Consider the following 14,682-nt stretch of genomic DNA (forward strand, 5'->3'; position numbering starts at 1 on the left):
CCCCCAGGGGAAACCTGGATCCCGGCCAAGCGGGTCCACCCTCCTCCAATCAGGAGCAGAGACAGCATGGGAAGAGGCGGGCCAAGTGTCAGACTCCACGCGGGGAGGTCCCCACCCCCACGTCTGAGTCTCCCTCCCTCCCTCACCCAGCAGCTCAGGGTATGAGCCCAGCGGCCCATCTTAGGACCAAGAAACGGGAGGTCGACCCTCCAGGTGACCAAAATCTGAGCCAGTTTGTAAATGGGGCCTCCGGGAGCTCTTCGAGCGTAAAAGCCTTTCTCCCCTCCACAGCTACCAGGTGGCCCAGCTTCCCCCGAGCCCAACCCGCGACTGATTCTACGTGAAAAAGCCACCAAGAAGGCGGGGGGGGGGGGGGGGGAGAGACTCTTTAGGGAAGAGAAATGGCAAACCTAGTATGTGTTTACGGATTGGCGGTGAGGTGGGGGACGAGCTGGGCATTAAAGGCGAGGGTCTCCCCAGTGGTGCAAGCAACGGCAAGGCGAGCAGCACGGAGATCCGTGGCTTCTTCACGCACAGGGCCACGAGGCCCTCCCCTCCTTCACTGCTACCACCCAGATCTCCTCCCTCAGACCCCCAAGGCTTAAACAATGTGAGAGGGAAAACTCGACTCCCGGGATCAAATGAACGTTACGTCATCCCCATTGGGCTCCGGGTGCTGGCATCGGAGCTCTTCATTCCTCCTTGAGTCTTCCAAGCCTGTCTGGTCTCTCCCTCCCCAATTAAGAGGGCCTCTCGTCCTCTTTGCTCCAGTTTGCACTCCTGCTCTTCGCCCCGCTCCATTCTCCTCAGGGCTCCCTCATCTTCCCTTCCCAAGGGCCCCGCCCCTCTCCAGGCTGCACACCCTTATCTCCAGGATCCTCCTTCCCGGCCACTCCCTCCAGCTATCAGCCTCGGATCTCTCCTCCCTTTTCACAGCAGCTCTCTTAAAAATGCTGCCCTCTGCGTGCCTCCTCTTCCTCTGTTCCCATTGGCTGAGGAGCCCTGGGCAGGTAATCTGCCTTCCACAGGCCACTCAACTGAAACTGCTGTAGCTCTCCTGCTAGCGCTCATGGTGGGTGACAAGGGATCACCTCAGGGGCCCTCTCGGGTTCTTTGGGGGGGGGGGGGAAAGATCTCTTGAAATGGCGCCAAGGAACCTCCTGGCAAGTTGCCCCAATGATCTCAAACTCGGCTTGTCCCACCCCAACCATTTGTTCTGTTTCCCAACCTCTAAGTCATCCAGGAATCCACCATGTTCCTCTCCCCATCTCTCCTCATCACCCCAATGGACACCATTCTAATTGAAACCTCCCCTTAGCATCCTAGCTGGCCTCCCTACTTCCGGCTTCTAAACCTGCCTTCACGAGTCTTAAAGACAATCATTAGGAGGTGACAGTTAGAGCCAGATCTAGAGATGGGAGGTCCTGGATTCATTTCTGGCCTCAAGACACTTCCTAGCTGTGTGACCTTGGACAAGTCACTTAACCCCCATTGCCTAATCCTTACCACTCTGCATAACAGGAAAGAGTGCAAAAAAATATTAGGGGGGGGCAGCTGGGTAGCTCAGTGGAGTGAGAGTCAGGCCTAGAGACAGGAGGTCCTAGGTTCAAACCCGGCCTCAGCCACTTCCCAGCTGTGTGACCCTGGGCAAGTCACTTGACCCCCATTGCCCACCCTTACCAATCTTCCACCTATGAAACAATACACCGAAGTACAAGGGTTAAAAAAATAAATAAATAAAAATATTAGGACCAGAAAGCCTCCCTAATTTGTTTCTGGGATGAAATCCTAATTCCTCAGGTTGGCCATCTTTCCCCATTTTGACCCCAGCCTACCTTGGTTCTTTTTTGCACTCTACCCAAACCCCTCAATTCCAGCCAGCAACCTGCTCTTCTGTCCTCCCCAGACTGGGTATTCCATCTCAGACTTAGTCCTCATTCACCTCCACTTGCCAGAGCCCCACTAAGGACCATGTCCTACAAGGCTTTCCAGATCCCACAAATGATTTATCTTGAGTAGATGCTATTACTCCAGCAAATCCCATAGCTCCCTATTCCCATCCCTCAGATCAAACAATCTTATTTCAGGCTCTTTACAACCTACTTTTCCAGCCCCAAAATGGCTTTCCTGTTGGTCCAGATAACCCCAGTGCCACGCCACCACCCCCCCCCCACCTCTAAGTCTTTGCCCACAAAGTGTCTGCCCTCCAGAAACTTTCTACCTCCCCCTCTCTGTAGGGATTTTGTTTATCTCTGCTGTACAGGGTGTCCCAAAAGTCTTGGTGAAATCGTTTTAGTAGGTTAAGTCTTTAAGGACACCCTGTTTCTATCTGTACATATCTCCCAGTTTTGGGGGAGCAGGGCCTGCCCCACTTTCTGCTCTAGGTTTTCTCCAAGGACACAGCCCAGCCCAGAACCCAGAACAGGAAAGGTGCACCAGCTCTTGTAGGTTGATGGAACAATGTATTCTCATCAGCAGGGCAAAAGCCAATTGAGAAGAGAGGCTTTCTGGGTTTTGTCAGCAACTGGCGCATAGTAGGAGCTTAATGAGTGAAGGCTGCGGCCAGGAGGATAACATAGTCCAAGCTGCCCACAGGCCATCTGACCCCACAAGCCCATCTTCACCCCCAGAGCCACTGTAGATGGACGGGAGGGCATTTAGGGGCCACCCCCACGGACTGGGCTTCAGATTGGACTTGGGGCCGGACAGGAGTGGCCGGGCTTCTGTCCTAATTGCCAGGATCCCTCCACTGGGTCCAAAAGGCTCCTCCACCAGGTTCCCACTTTTCCCAGGGGGTATCCAAGGCAGATGTTGCCTGTTGACACCAGCTGCTGGCCCCCTGGCATTCTGACACCCTTGGCAAGGGGGGAGGCAGAGGTTCCGCCATGACCTGCGGCATGGACTGCTGGATAGGCTGGTGAATGAGCTGCTGAATGGGCTGGAGAATGAGCTGCTGGATGGGTTGCTGCATAGGCTGCTGCATGGGCTGCTGCATGGGCTGCTGGATAGGCTGGAGAATGAGCTGCTGGATGGGCTGTGGGATAGATTGCTGCATGGGCTGCTGGATGGGCAGCTGCATGGGCAGCTGCAAGGGCAGCTGGTTGGGCTGCTGCATGGGCAGCTGCATGGGTTGTTGGATGGGCAGCTGCATGGGCTGCTGGCTGAGCTGATGGATGGGCTGTTGCAAGGAGCCCAGCAGCATGGGCTGCCATATGTGCTGATACAAGGGCTCTGGTAGAGGCTGATGTAGGAGTTGCCCCATGGGTTCTGACCCAGATGGCTGCCCGGACTCCAGTATGGGCTGCTGCACAGACTCCAGCATGGGCTGCTGGATGAGTTCTGGCCTGAGCTGCAGTGTGGACTGTTGAATGGGCTGCTGTGTGGGCTGCAGTGTAGATTGTTGAATGGGCTGCTGTGTGGACTGCTGAGTGGGCTGTTGAGTGGGCTGTAGTGTGAACTGCTGAGTGGGCTGCAGTGTGGACAGTTGAGTGGGCTGCAGTGTGGACAGTTGAGTGGGCTGCTGTGTGGATAGTTGAGTGGGCTGCTGTGTGGCCTGCTGAGTGGGTTGCTGTGTGGACTGCTGAGTGGGCTGCTGTAAGCACTGTTGAGTGGCCTGAGTGGGCTGCTGTGTGGGCTCTGGCACGGAGTCTTGCTTGGGCTGCCCCTTGGACTTGCGCCCAGGATTCCTGGCTTCAGAGGGCTCCAGGTCACCGGTCCCAATGTCTGCTGCAACCACCTGGGGATACGTGGAGGAGAGAAGGTAAGCATGTGTCCTGGAGGAGCCTGGGGGTAAGGGAGGAAGGGGTGGGGGCATGGGGAGGCTGCACGCTATAGAGCAGACACCATTTGCAAAGCCGGGCATCCTGACCTCGCGTCCAGGGCCCCCCTTCCGCTCAGCCTGCACCGTTTGACTGATGCAAAGCGAAGGGATGAGAAGGGGTGCTATAGGTAGGTGGAGATCCAGAAGCCCCTAAAGGCTCACAGATTTAGAACCAGAAGGAGCCTCCAAGGTCACTTTAATAAGGAAACTGAGGCAAAATGACACAAGGGGCCAAGACAAGCTGTGAATCCAGACCGGGGTGCTGCCCCCAGCTCCCATCCTGCACACCTGCACACGGGGCGTCCATACAGGAGGCACTTTCTCCTGCTCACTCTGGTCAAGGACAGAGAGGAGGAGGACCAAGGCCCAGCGGGAAGAGTGGGCCAGAGGGGCCCAGGGCCCAGCACTCACATCGAAATGGGAGGGAACCTCCTGGGCAGTCCTGGGTTTGTAGCCGTACAGTAACTGGAAGGGGCTCCTCCTCTTATTCTTGGTCACCGCCGTCCTCAGGGTGAAGAGAGCTCTGTCCAGGACTCCATCCCACTTCTCCAGGTCCCCTTTCAGCAGGTTCCAGAGGGTCCTGAAAGCACCACCGGAAGACTGAGGAAATGGCCGCCCCGTCCGCTCGAGGCGCCCAGCTTTCCAAGTCATCCCAAGGCAGGAGATAGTCAGTTGAATAATATTATCCACTCTCCCTCCCATCCCATCCCCCCAAGAGATTTCCAAATAAAGAAACTGAGAGCCAAAGGGGGATTGGAAAGCTATTGTCCAAGGGGAGGGGGAGGATTTTAAGCCAAGCCTTCTGCCCCCACTCCAAGGCTCTCCATCACCCCGTCCTGCCAATCCCCACCAGTCATACCCTTCCCAAAACCCAGGACAAGGGCTATCCTGGTCATATGACCAAGGTTCAGCGTGACAAGCCCAGGTTTGGAATCAAAGGACCTGAGTTCAAATTCTGCTGTGGCCACTAACATGCTCCTTGGGTGATTAGAAAAGTCACAAAACTCTCTGGCTCTCAAAATGAGATTGGATGTCTGGGCCGGTGGGCCATCTCAGCTATTAAGCTGGGAAACGGGCTGTCAGCCCAAGGAAGGAAGGGTGGGGCCAGTGAGGAGATAGGGGGTCCTGGGAGGTGGGGGAGCGTGTGGATTTAATAGAGGCCCCCACCCCCACCCCACAAGCAACTCCCCTAATTATGAAGGGGCAGCAGCAGGGAGCCTGAGAGCAGCAGAACTCCTGGGTTCCAGCCCAGCTCCACTACTTGGGCCTCAGTTCCACCCCGTAGCTTTTGAGGACAGTCTCTATCCCTCCCTCCCTCCCCAGTCCTCACTTCCTGATACAGCTCGACGTCATGGCAAAGATGCTGTTAATCTTCGGCTGGAAAGCTGACATGACGATGTCTAGCTTGCCGAGGGGCACCCCCAGGCTCTGAAGCTGCCGACGAAGGCTGCGATTGACCTGCGGACAGACGGGGGGGGGGGGTCCCATTGGGCGAGGAGCTCCTCCGAAGGCCCGGAAAGGCGGCCTCGGGAGAATTCCGGTACGAGGGAAGATAGAGAGAGCTTGTGGGGAAACTGATCCTGGGGCAGAGGGCAAGGGTCCCTCCAGGCTGTTCTGTGGGGGCCCCCGGCCTTACCTGGTTCACGAACGGAACTCTCAGAGTGGTAACCAGGAGCTGCGGGCGTCCAAAGCGGAGAAGGAAGGGAATGAGGGCCCCGGCCACTTCCACGGGAGTCTGCTCCTTCAGCGGCAAGGCCTCTACCCACCGAGAGTAGGCGTCCACGCAGAGGAAGATGAATCGGAAGCCGTTCTGAGTCTCCACCAGGGGCCCCACCACGCCCATGCCCACTTGCTCAAAGGCCTGAGTGACCTGAGAAGGGAAGAAGCCCAGGAGAGCCCGGGATGCCAAGGGCCACACATCAGCCCCAAGAGGAACAGGGATGGGAGGGGAGAGGCCAGAGGAGAGGAGAGCCCATCCTCCCTAGCCCTTAGGGAGAAATGAGGCAGGCATCTTGGCTAATCCAATCCAAGGATATACAACCAAGTGTCAACCACCTGAGGTCACTGGGTGGCCCAGGGATAGAGCACTGCCTTTGGAGTCTTTAAGATGACCCAAGTTCCAATTCAAACTAGTTTACTAGTTATATGACCCTAGGGCAGTCACTTTACCCAACTCTAAAATGGGAATATTAACAGCTACCTCCCAAAGTGGTTGTCATGGCGCCTGGCACATAGTTGGCGCCAATGCTTATTCCCTCTCTCCTCCCCATCAGCTCCCAGATCCAAACCCCAGGCCAAGCAGCCTCCCCACTCACCGATTCAACCTGAAGCACAGGCAGCGGGTCCTTGCCACGGTGGCTCTTGCTGACACGCTGTGGGGAAGAGGACAGTCCATTTGTCTCTTCGCCCTGGGCAAAGCCCACCGTGGCAGGAGCTCCAAGGAAGAGCCACGCTACCATCTCTTGGGAGACAGGCTTAGACCACCAGCACCCCCTTCCTTTCAGGGCCAGAGAACCAAGGATTTGCCCACCAAGGTGGCTCGGCTAAGCAAAACCAGGAACCCAGAGTCTGCCTCTTCAGTTCAAGGATCTCTCCATCCCTCTGGAGGGCAAGGAAGTCCGGGGAGGCCTGGCTAAAGGGCCTAAAGATGGACCCGAGCCCAAGACTTGCCCAAGGACTGCCCCTCCCTCTCGTTCCCCCCATCCCTGCCCACTTGTGGTACCTGGATGGGTAAAGACCTCTCTGAGCGCGGCTTCTGCAGGCAGTTACATTGCTTGACCTGTGGCGAGAGGGAGACCATTCAAGGCCCTGCCAAGCTCGGACCCTTTCACATACCCCCCACCCCACCCACTACCAGTTTCCCCTGGCCTGGGAATGCCAACCAGCCTGGATCCCTTTTCTGAAACCATCACTTTCTGTCTTGGAATCACTAACTCAGGATGGGGTCTAAGGCAAAAGAGCAAGGCAAGGGGGATTGAGTGACTTGCCCAGACGTGTCAGAGGCCAGGCTTGAACCCAGGATCTCTAGGCCTGATTCTCAATCCACTGAGCCACCCATTTGTCCCTGTTTGGGATTCTTTACCATGCAGAAAGGGGATGGGGAAGACCAGAATATTCACTGTGGCCCTTTTTGTGACCGTGAAGGCCTGGCAACAGAGCGGGGGATTGGCTAAGTCAATCGTGGTTCACGGAAACTGGGCAAGACTTATAAAATACCCTTATTTTACAGGTGAGGAAACTGAGGTCTAGGAAGGCAGAGTGATCTTCCCAGGCTCACAAAGGCCAGTTGGTCCCTTCTCCCCGGGAGCCTCTCCCCACCCTGCCCGAGGGACCCACCCTCAACTGACCCATTGGGTGACATCTCGGTCAAGGGTGGGCCAGTAGTAGCTGAAGGAAACCTTCTTCTTGGTTTCGAGCAAGGGGCAATGGAGGCCCGAGGGGGTGACGTGGGCCTGCTTCACGAGCTCCAGGCGGTCCTTGCGATCCAACACTACCAGGACCCACTTCTTGTTAGGACGAGAGAACATCAGATTGGGGCCTGGAGATAAGACAAGACAGCCTGAATTGGCTCCTAGAGAAGCTGACCTCTTCTAGCATCCCATGTCTGAAGGGAGGAAGCTTTAGCCTTCGGGGTATGCCCTCCACCCCCCATCCCCCCTTCAAACCTTCATTCATGAGGAAAGGTGGGCAATGACTGAGCCCCCCATGTGCTAGAAAGGGCTGGATTTGTGACCAGAGTCCAGAATTCAAATCCTGCCAATGGGTGCCATTGAGCATTAACTTGGCCTGACTTCACTTTCCATACCTGTAAAAATGAACTGACTTGCTAAGCTCTAGACAAAGTTCCTTCTAGTTCTAAAATCTGCACTCCTTCAGGGAGAACTATGGCCCTGCTAAGTCCTCAGACTGATGGGAAAACAGCCCCAGAAAGCATGCAAAATCATCAGATTGAAGAGAGGTTGTTGTCCTACTTGTTGTGATCTCATTTGGGGTTTTCTTGGCAGATACTGGAGTGGTTGGCCATTTCCCTCTCCAACTCATTTGACAGATGAGGAAACTGAGGCAAATAGGGTGAAATATCTTGCCCAGGGTCACACAGCTAGTTTGCCACTTCCCTCTCCAACTCCAACTTCCTAACTGTGTGACCCTGGGCAAGTCACTTAACCCCCACTGCCTAGCCTTCACGACCCTTCTGCCTTAGAATCAATACAAAGTATTGATTCTAAGAAGGAAAGTAAGGGCTTAAAAAAAAAAAGTGAAGAACTTCTGTCCTACCTCAGACACTTTCTAGCTATGTGACCTTCTAAGATGGAAGGTAAGGAGTTAAGAAAAGAAAAAAAGTAACTGCTGGGGACCAGGGATTGAGGGCTCAGCTGAATGGTAGACCAGAAAGCCAGATTGCAAGAATGGAGAGAATTGGGTCTCTACCAGTGAGTGTGGAAGTTTCTCCCAAGTTTGCCTATGAAAGGGAGAAGTTCTATGGTGAGGGGCTTGAGGGGATGATAGGGTTTAAAGTGAAGTTTCTTTTGGTTTTGTTTTGAAAGGCAGGCAAGAACTAAGGAGTCAGTGATGGGATGGGGCAGCCAGGAACAAAGTGGCTAGTGCCAGGTCTAGAGTCAGAAAGACAGGATTAAATGACTTGCCCAGGGTCACACTGCTAAGTACAGGTCACCTCAGCAAGTTGACCCAATTCCTGACCCTCAGCAGACCTCTAGAGCCACTGAGCAACCTAGCTGCCTTGGTGAGAGGGGGTCTGGGTTCAAACCCAGACTCAGTCACTACCTCCGTATTAGTTTCAGGTTTCTCTGCATGTCCCTACCTCAGTTTCCCCAGCAAACCCTACCTTAAAAGGATTGTCCTGGAGCTCAAAATGGGAAGTGGAAACCCTGTAAGTGTTTATTCTTAATCTAGTGCAGTCTCAGAAACAGAGAGGGATGGTGGGGGGAAGGGAACCCAGGAGGGCTCACTAGCAAAGTCTCTTCTCAGGGTCTTCTACTAGCAGAGAGGTTGCAAAGGCAGTTGGGAGCAGCAGAGGACCCAGCAGAGAAGGCAAAGAGAGGGATGGCCTAACTAACATTTCCTTAGGGCTTTCCTCAAAGAGCTCTTACATATGTTAACTCATTTGGTCAACAAAAGAAGGCTGGTGGCAAGATGCTATTATTATGTCTATTTTCCAGAGGAGGAATTCAAAGGCAGGAGATTCAGTGAGTCAGGCTCACACAGAGCTGCTAAGTCAGAGGCAGCATGCCAGCCAACTGGGGACTTTCTGACTCCAACATCCAGGGCACAAGGGGCACAAGTGGGCACCAGCGGGCATCAAGCTCAACACTTCCAAATGAGCAGGTCTGGGAAAGCAGGAAGGGACAGAGATAAAAGGTGGAGGAAGGAGACCAGGGGGCAAAGCTTGGGAGGAGATCACAGAGTTTCAGAGAGTTGGATAGAAGTGAAATGTGGGAAGGGGAGGCAGGTCCAGGGGAGCTGGAGCTCCCAGAGCGGGGGGCCATTGCAATAGCTTTCTTCCTTCAGGGAGATTTATCTCCCAGGCTCAAAGTTTGCCCACTCTAGGCCCTCCATTCTCTCCCCTCAGCTCAAATGGAGCTTTTCTTGGTGCCTGTTGGGCCATGTCACCCCTCAATTGGGCCACATCCTGGGGTCCTCCTGGAGGCTGGATCCCAATACCGCCAGGCCCACAGTCCCTGGTCCAGACTGTAGATTGGAGTGGAGAGGACCCCCAAGCAGGGAGGCCCAGGGCTCTTTATCTTTTCTGGATGGGATGCAAATACACAAAATGAAACCCAGAAGATTTACAATGCAAACCAATTAGATGGAAACACTGTTATCATTCATGAGGGCAGCTGGGTGACTCTGGAGAGCCAGGCCTAGAGACAGGAGGTCCTGGGTTTGAATCTGGCCTCAGAAACTTCACCCAGATTGCCTAGCCTTTACCGCTCTTCTGCCCAGGAGCCAATCCACACTATTGATTCTAAGATGGAAGGTGAGAGTTAAAAGATAAAACCAAACCAAACCTAGTTGGTGTATCGGAATTTAAGCAGCCCTGATCTAATCCCAACTGTACATGAAAGATCGGTAGCCGTCCATTCAGGGAGCCAGTGACTATGGCAACGGAAAATCCCAGAGGGAGCGCTCCTAGAGTTACAGTGGCCCGGAGAGGGTCAAGAAGGCAGCCAGCCTCCGTAGATGAGCTGGGGTCAAAGCACCCGGCCTAAAGCCAAGCCCCAGACACCAGAGTAAGTCTGAAAAGCCTCCGGGGAAGCAGAGGGGGAGGCAGGATGACCTTTAAAAGAACCCCAGAGGCAGTCTACAGACCTAGAGCAATTAGGTAAATGGATGGGGCGGAGGACTGGACAAAGAGACATGGGGGGAATGTAAATGAAATAATGACCCCCGCCCCCCAGGAGGCCGGAGGAGGGCAGACCTAGCCCCCAGCCCTCACAGCGGGTTTGAAATTGGGATTGGAGATTAGGAGCTGGAAAGCGGCCTCTGCCTCAGCAGAGGGGCAGCTAGGCCACCCCAGTTCTATTCGTTTACAAAATCCAAGACCTTCAGCCTCTCCCTTCCATTCGGGAGAAACAGGTTTTCTAAATCCCGAGAGGGAACCTGCCCGCTCCAGAACTTCGCGTGGCTCCCCATTGCCCTTGGGATGAAAGGCAAACTCCCATTAGGCACGGAGAACTTTTCTACCTCCTGGGGCCTGGCTCCCCGTCCCACCCTCCGTGCTCCAGCCACGCTGTGGCTCCCAAAGCCATCCTTATTCCCTCTCTCCCCCACCCCCGGGCCTGGACACTCTCCCCTCTCCCCCATTTACCCCAGCGCGGGAGTGATCTTATCATCCAGGACCCGGCCTCACCTTCCAGGGTAAAATTCTGCGCCCGCCTGCGGAAGTCTCGCTTCTGCGTGGCGGTCACCAGGTGGTCGGGGAGGGAGCCGTCCTCCAGGAACCTGCGGATCTCCAGGATCTTGTGGTCCATGGCTGCGGGGTGCTCGAGATAAGGTCCTCTTCCGCCCTGGCCGGGGTTCTGGATTCGAGTCCCCACAGGGTCGCCGACGTTCGGGTGGCCTGGACCCCAAGGGGCTACATGGGGTCCAGATGGGAGCTGGGAGAGGAATCCGCCTATGTCCCGCAGCCCGGGGGCGGAGAAGCGGGAGAGAGGAAGGGGGGGGGGGAGGGGCCCAGAAGTTCAAGAACACGCCCCTCCCCTTCCCACCCCCAAGGCAGGCTCCGGCCTAAGGATGGAGCTGGGGGCTGGGGGCTGGGCCTGTGGCTAGTAGACGCTCCCCTCCCCACCCTGGATGGCCAGAGAGGTTTCCATTGGCCATGGAGCAGGCGGTACCCTCGAGGCTGAGCCAGCCTGGGCCTGGGGGAGGTGTCTTGGGACCTCGGAGCCTCTCTCCCCTCCCCCACAAAAGGTCTGACTCCATCTGATAGCTTTTAAGTGCCTACTATGTGCCCGAATGCGGGACCAGCCGCGGCTGCCCGCCCTCAGGAAGCTGACAGGGGAGGGACAGGGAGGCTGCTCGACCTGGGAATGAGGTGGTGAAGCCAGGCCGGTGAGGAAGGAGACAGTCCCCGCTCCGTGGGGGCTTCTGAGGGAATCCAGGGGCTGAGAGCTGGCCATCGGATCCCCTCGGGCAGCCTGGGCGAGTCTCTGCCTAGGGCGGATGGAGCAGCATCCTTCTGGTTCCCTCTTCTTCCTGGAAAGACCCTTGGGCAGGCTTGTTCTGCCAGCTGTGAGATTCCCCTCTGGGGCCGCGGAGGGGCAGGGACCCCTCCCTACTCTGCCAGCGTCTCTTTTCCTCCCATATGTCCCTCCCTCCCATAGTGGAAACCAGGCCATCCCAGGACTACCTAGAGACTGTGTGATTCATAGATAGGCAAATAACTCCCTCAGTTTTCTCATCTGTAATATGGACTTCATAACCACCGTCCCTCCTCGTTTGCAAAGACCTTTCCCTACAAACCCACAAACGGGGATGGGAAATAAGAGTTGTGATTAGCCCCTGATCTGTCTCTTGGAAGGCCCCCAGGAGGGCCCAGATTCCAGAAGCTCTCTTTTCCTTATGCTTATCAGCAGATGGTTTTTTTAAGGCATTGACAGGGGCTCTGAGTGTAAGTTACTGGCCCCAGATTGCTTAGTGTCTGAGACTGGGACAGCCCGATGGATAAAGGTCTGGAACCAGGAAAACCAGAGTTCAAATCCAGCCTGAGACATTTGCTGAGTGACCGTGGGCAAGTCATTTTACCCTGTTTGCCTCCATTTCTTTATCTGTAAAATGAGGTGGAAAAGGGAAAGGCAAACCACTCCAGTATCTTGACGGGGTCCCAGGGAGTCACACACTCCACTGCAAATAGGCAACAAGAGGGCAAGGCCCCCATTTGAAGCCTTCTCTCAGGGCCTGGATTTCTGGGTGATTCGGGGCCTCCCCTCCAGCTAGAGGCTGAGTTTCTGGGGAACAGCCAGAAGCCACACTGGGGGGGGGGGCTGGAAGCCCTTCCCACCCCACCGGCCCAGGACACACAGCAAAGGGGTTCGGGACTTGGAGGGAAAAACCAACTTGGTTCTTTTCTCTGGGCTTCACTGAAAGCCAGCATTTCCTTGAATGACTGAAGAGCAGGATTCCGAGCAGATTTCCCAGAACAGCCTGGGCTTGGGCTTGGACTTGGACTTGGGCAGGGAGCCAGCCGGGCAGGCCTGCCTTGTTGCTCCCTGAGTGATCCCCGAGGAGGCAGTGGCAGCGGCAAGCGGTCAGGTCTCTGGGCCTCTGGGAAATAGGGCCAGAGCCCTGCCCCCAGCCCTTCCCTCCCCAGGATGGAAACACCATAGAAATGTGGGCCCTTCATGGGATTGTGCCGAGAGCTGGGGCCTCCCCCTTCCTTCCCAGTGCCCTCCCTCTTCCTTCTTTCTCCCCTTCTTCTATCCCAATAGCTTTTCCCCTACTTGGGAGCCCGCCCAGGCCTGCCTGCCTGCCCTAGCCTGCCCCCCTCCCCAGCTCTGAGGAAGGGACCCAGCCTCCAGCCTCCCCTGGCCGGGCTTTGCCTTCTGGGGTTCCCTGCTGCCAGCCTCCCCTCCCTCTCCTTCACTGCCGGTAAACTGGACCCAAAGCTGGCCCTGGTTCCAGCCAGTTCCGGTGGAGCATTGTATCAACAGCCAGCCACCAGCCTCCCATCCCATCCGAGCCTCTGGGAAGGGGCCACCTAGACCCTGAAGGCCAGCCTGGGAAGTCCTTGCTCATACAGGGCAATGCTATTTCTACTTCCTAAGCCTCAGTGGCCTCGGCTGTGAAATGGGGATAACAGGGGTGCGGGCCGTGTCCACACCTCCCAGGGCTGCTGGAGAGGAAGTGTATTGTCAACCCTCTGGGTCCTGAGGGCACTGGCAGCATTTGGGGGGAGGCTGGAGAAAAAGAGGAGCAGGCCTTCTTTGAAAGATGGGGAAACTGAGGTATAGGTTTCCTTCCTCTTAGGCTGGGGGAGGGGAGTCTTTCCTGAGCCTCACGACTGTTCAGTGGGCACAGATGGGAGGGCTATGGATTTTGGGGGGGAGCAGAAGAAACTCCAGCAGGGAGTTACCCAGCCTTCCCCAGTGGTCTGTCCTTCGTCCTCACTAGGGTCATAGCCAGAGGGCTCAGACTGAGCAGCATCTGGCATCTCCCAAGGTGGCAGCTGCCCAGGACCTAGGCCAAAGGGGAGGCGGAGGAGACGGTATGGTTTCCCTTTTCCAAAGGGCTGAGAAGATGGGGAAACCGGAGAGAACTGGCGGCCCCTGGACGCTGTCTGCCCAGTCTTTTGTCCAGCCGGCCTGGCAGAGGCTGCCCCTCCCTGACCCTGGCATTCCTCTACCTCCCCTTCTAGGATGAGAAGAGGGCAGGCACAAGCACCCCCTGCTGGAGGGCAAGGCTGCACGGGCTCCCTTCCCGCTCGGCTCCCCTTTCCCAGCACCCAGGCCTGTGGCTCAGATCCAGGAGCAGCTATTGTTACTCTGGAAGCTGCTTCCTCCCAGGGAAGGCTGGTTCCAGGGACACCCTGTCCTCACCCAGCCCCTTCCCTCCCACTCCCAACCCTGAGGAAGGCTGCCTGAGCTGCTCTCTCTCTGGGTGGGGAAAAGGGAAGCTGAGCCAACTTCAGAAGTGCCCTGCTTAGGGTGCCCAGCCTCAGCCCCCCACCCAGCTGAATGCCAGCCCACCCAGAGAGGGGCCAGGAGAGTGGTCTAACGCAGGGAACTCTCTGGGCTCGGAGCCCTTGTCCCTCCTGGGCACATACACACAACCCATCCCCCAACCCAGAGAAACTGAGGCATAGTCCAGGGAACTGGCAGCACTTCCTAGCAAAGGGAGGGAGAAAGGAGGGAAAGAAGGAAGGATGGAAGGGAGGAAGGAAGGAGTGAGCAAAGGAAGGAAAGATGGAAGGAGGGAGGGAAGAAGAGAAAAAGGAAGGGAGGGAAGAATGGAAGGGAGGAATGAAGAAAGGGAAGGAGGGAAGAAAGGAAGAATGGAAGGAGGGAGGAAGGGAGGGAGAGGGAGGGAAGAAGAGAAAAAAGGAGGGAGAGAGGGAAGGTAGGAAGGAAAGAGAAAAAATAAGAAAAATGGAAAGAAAGTTGGAGGAAGGGAGGAAAGTAGAGAAGGAGGGAGGGAAGAGAAGGAAGGCCGGCTCTAGACGGATGTAATTCTTCGAAATGCAGGTGAGTGTGTCTGGCAGGATGCCCCCTCCCTTGGAATCTCCCAATCTCCCCTCGGGGTCTAGATGCCTCGGCTTGTGTAGATTATGGGGGGGGGGGAGGGAGAGGAAACGACTGAATAAACGAGAATTCTTTATTTAAAAAGTCTGAGTGAGAAGGGGGGGGGGG

The sequence above is a fragment of the Gracilinanus agilis genome, chromosome 1, assembly GCF_016433145.1.
Source record: "Gracilinanus agilis isolate LMUSP501 chromosome 1, AgileGrace, whole genome shotgun sequence".
NCBI lineage: Eukaryota > Metazoa > Chordata > Mammalia > Didelphimorphia > Didelphidae > Gracilinanus > Gracilinanus agilis.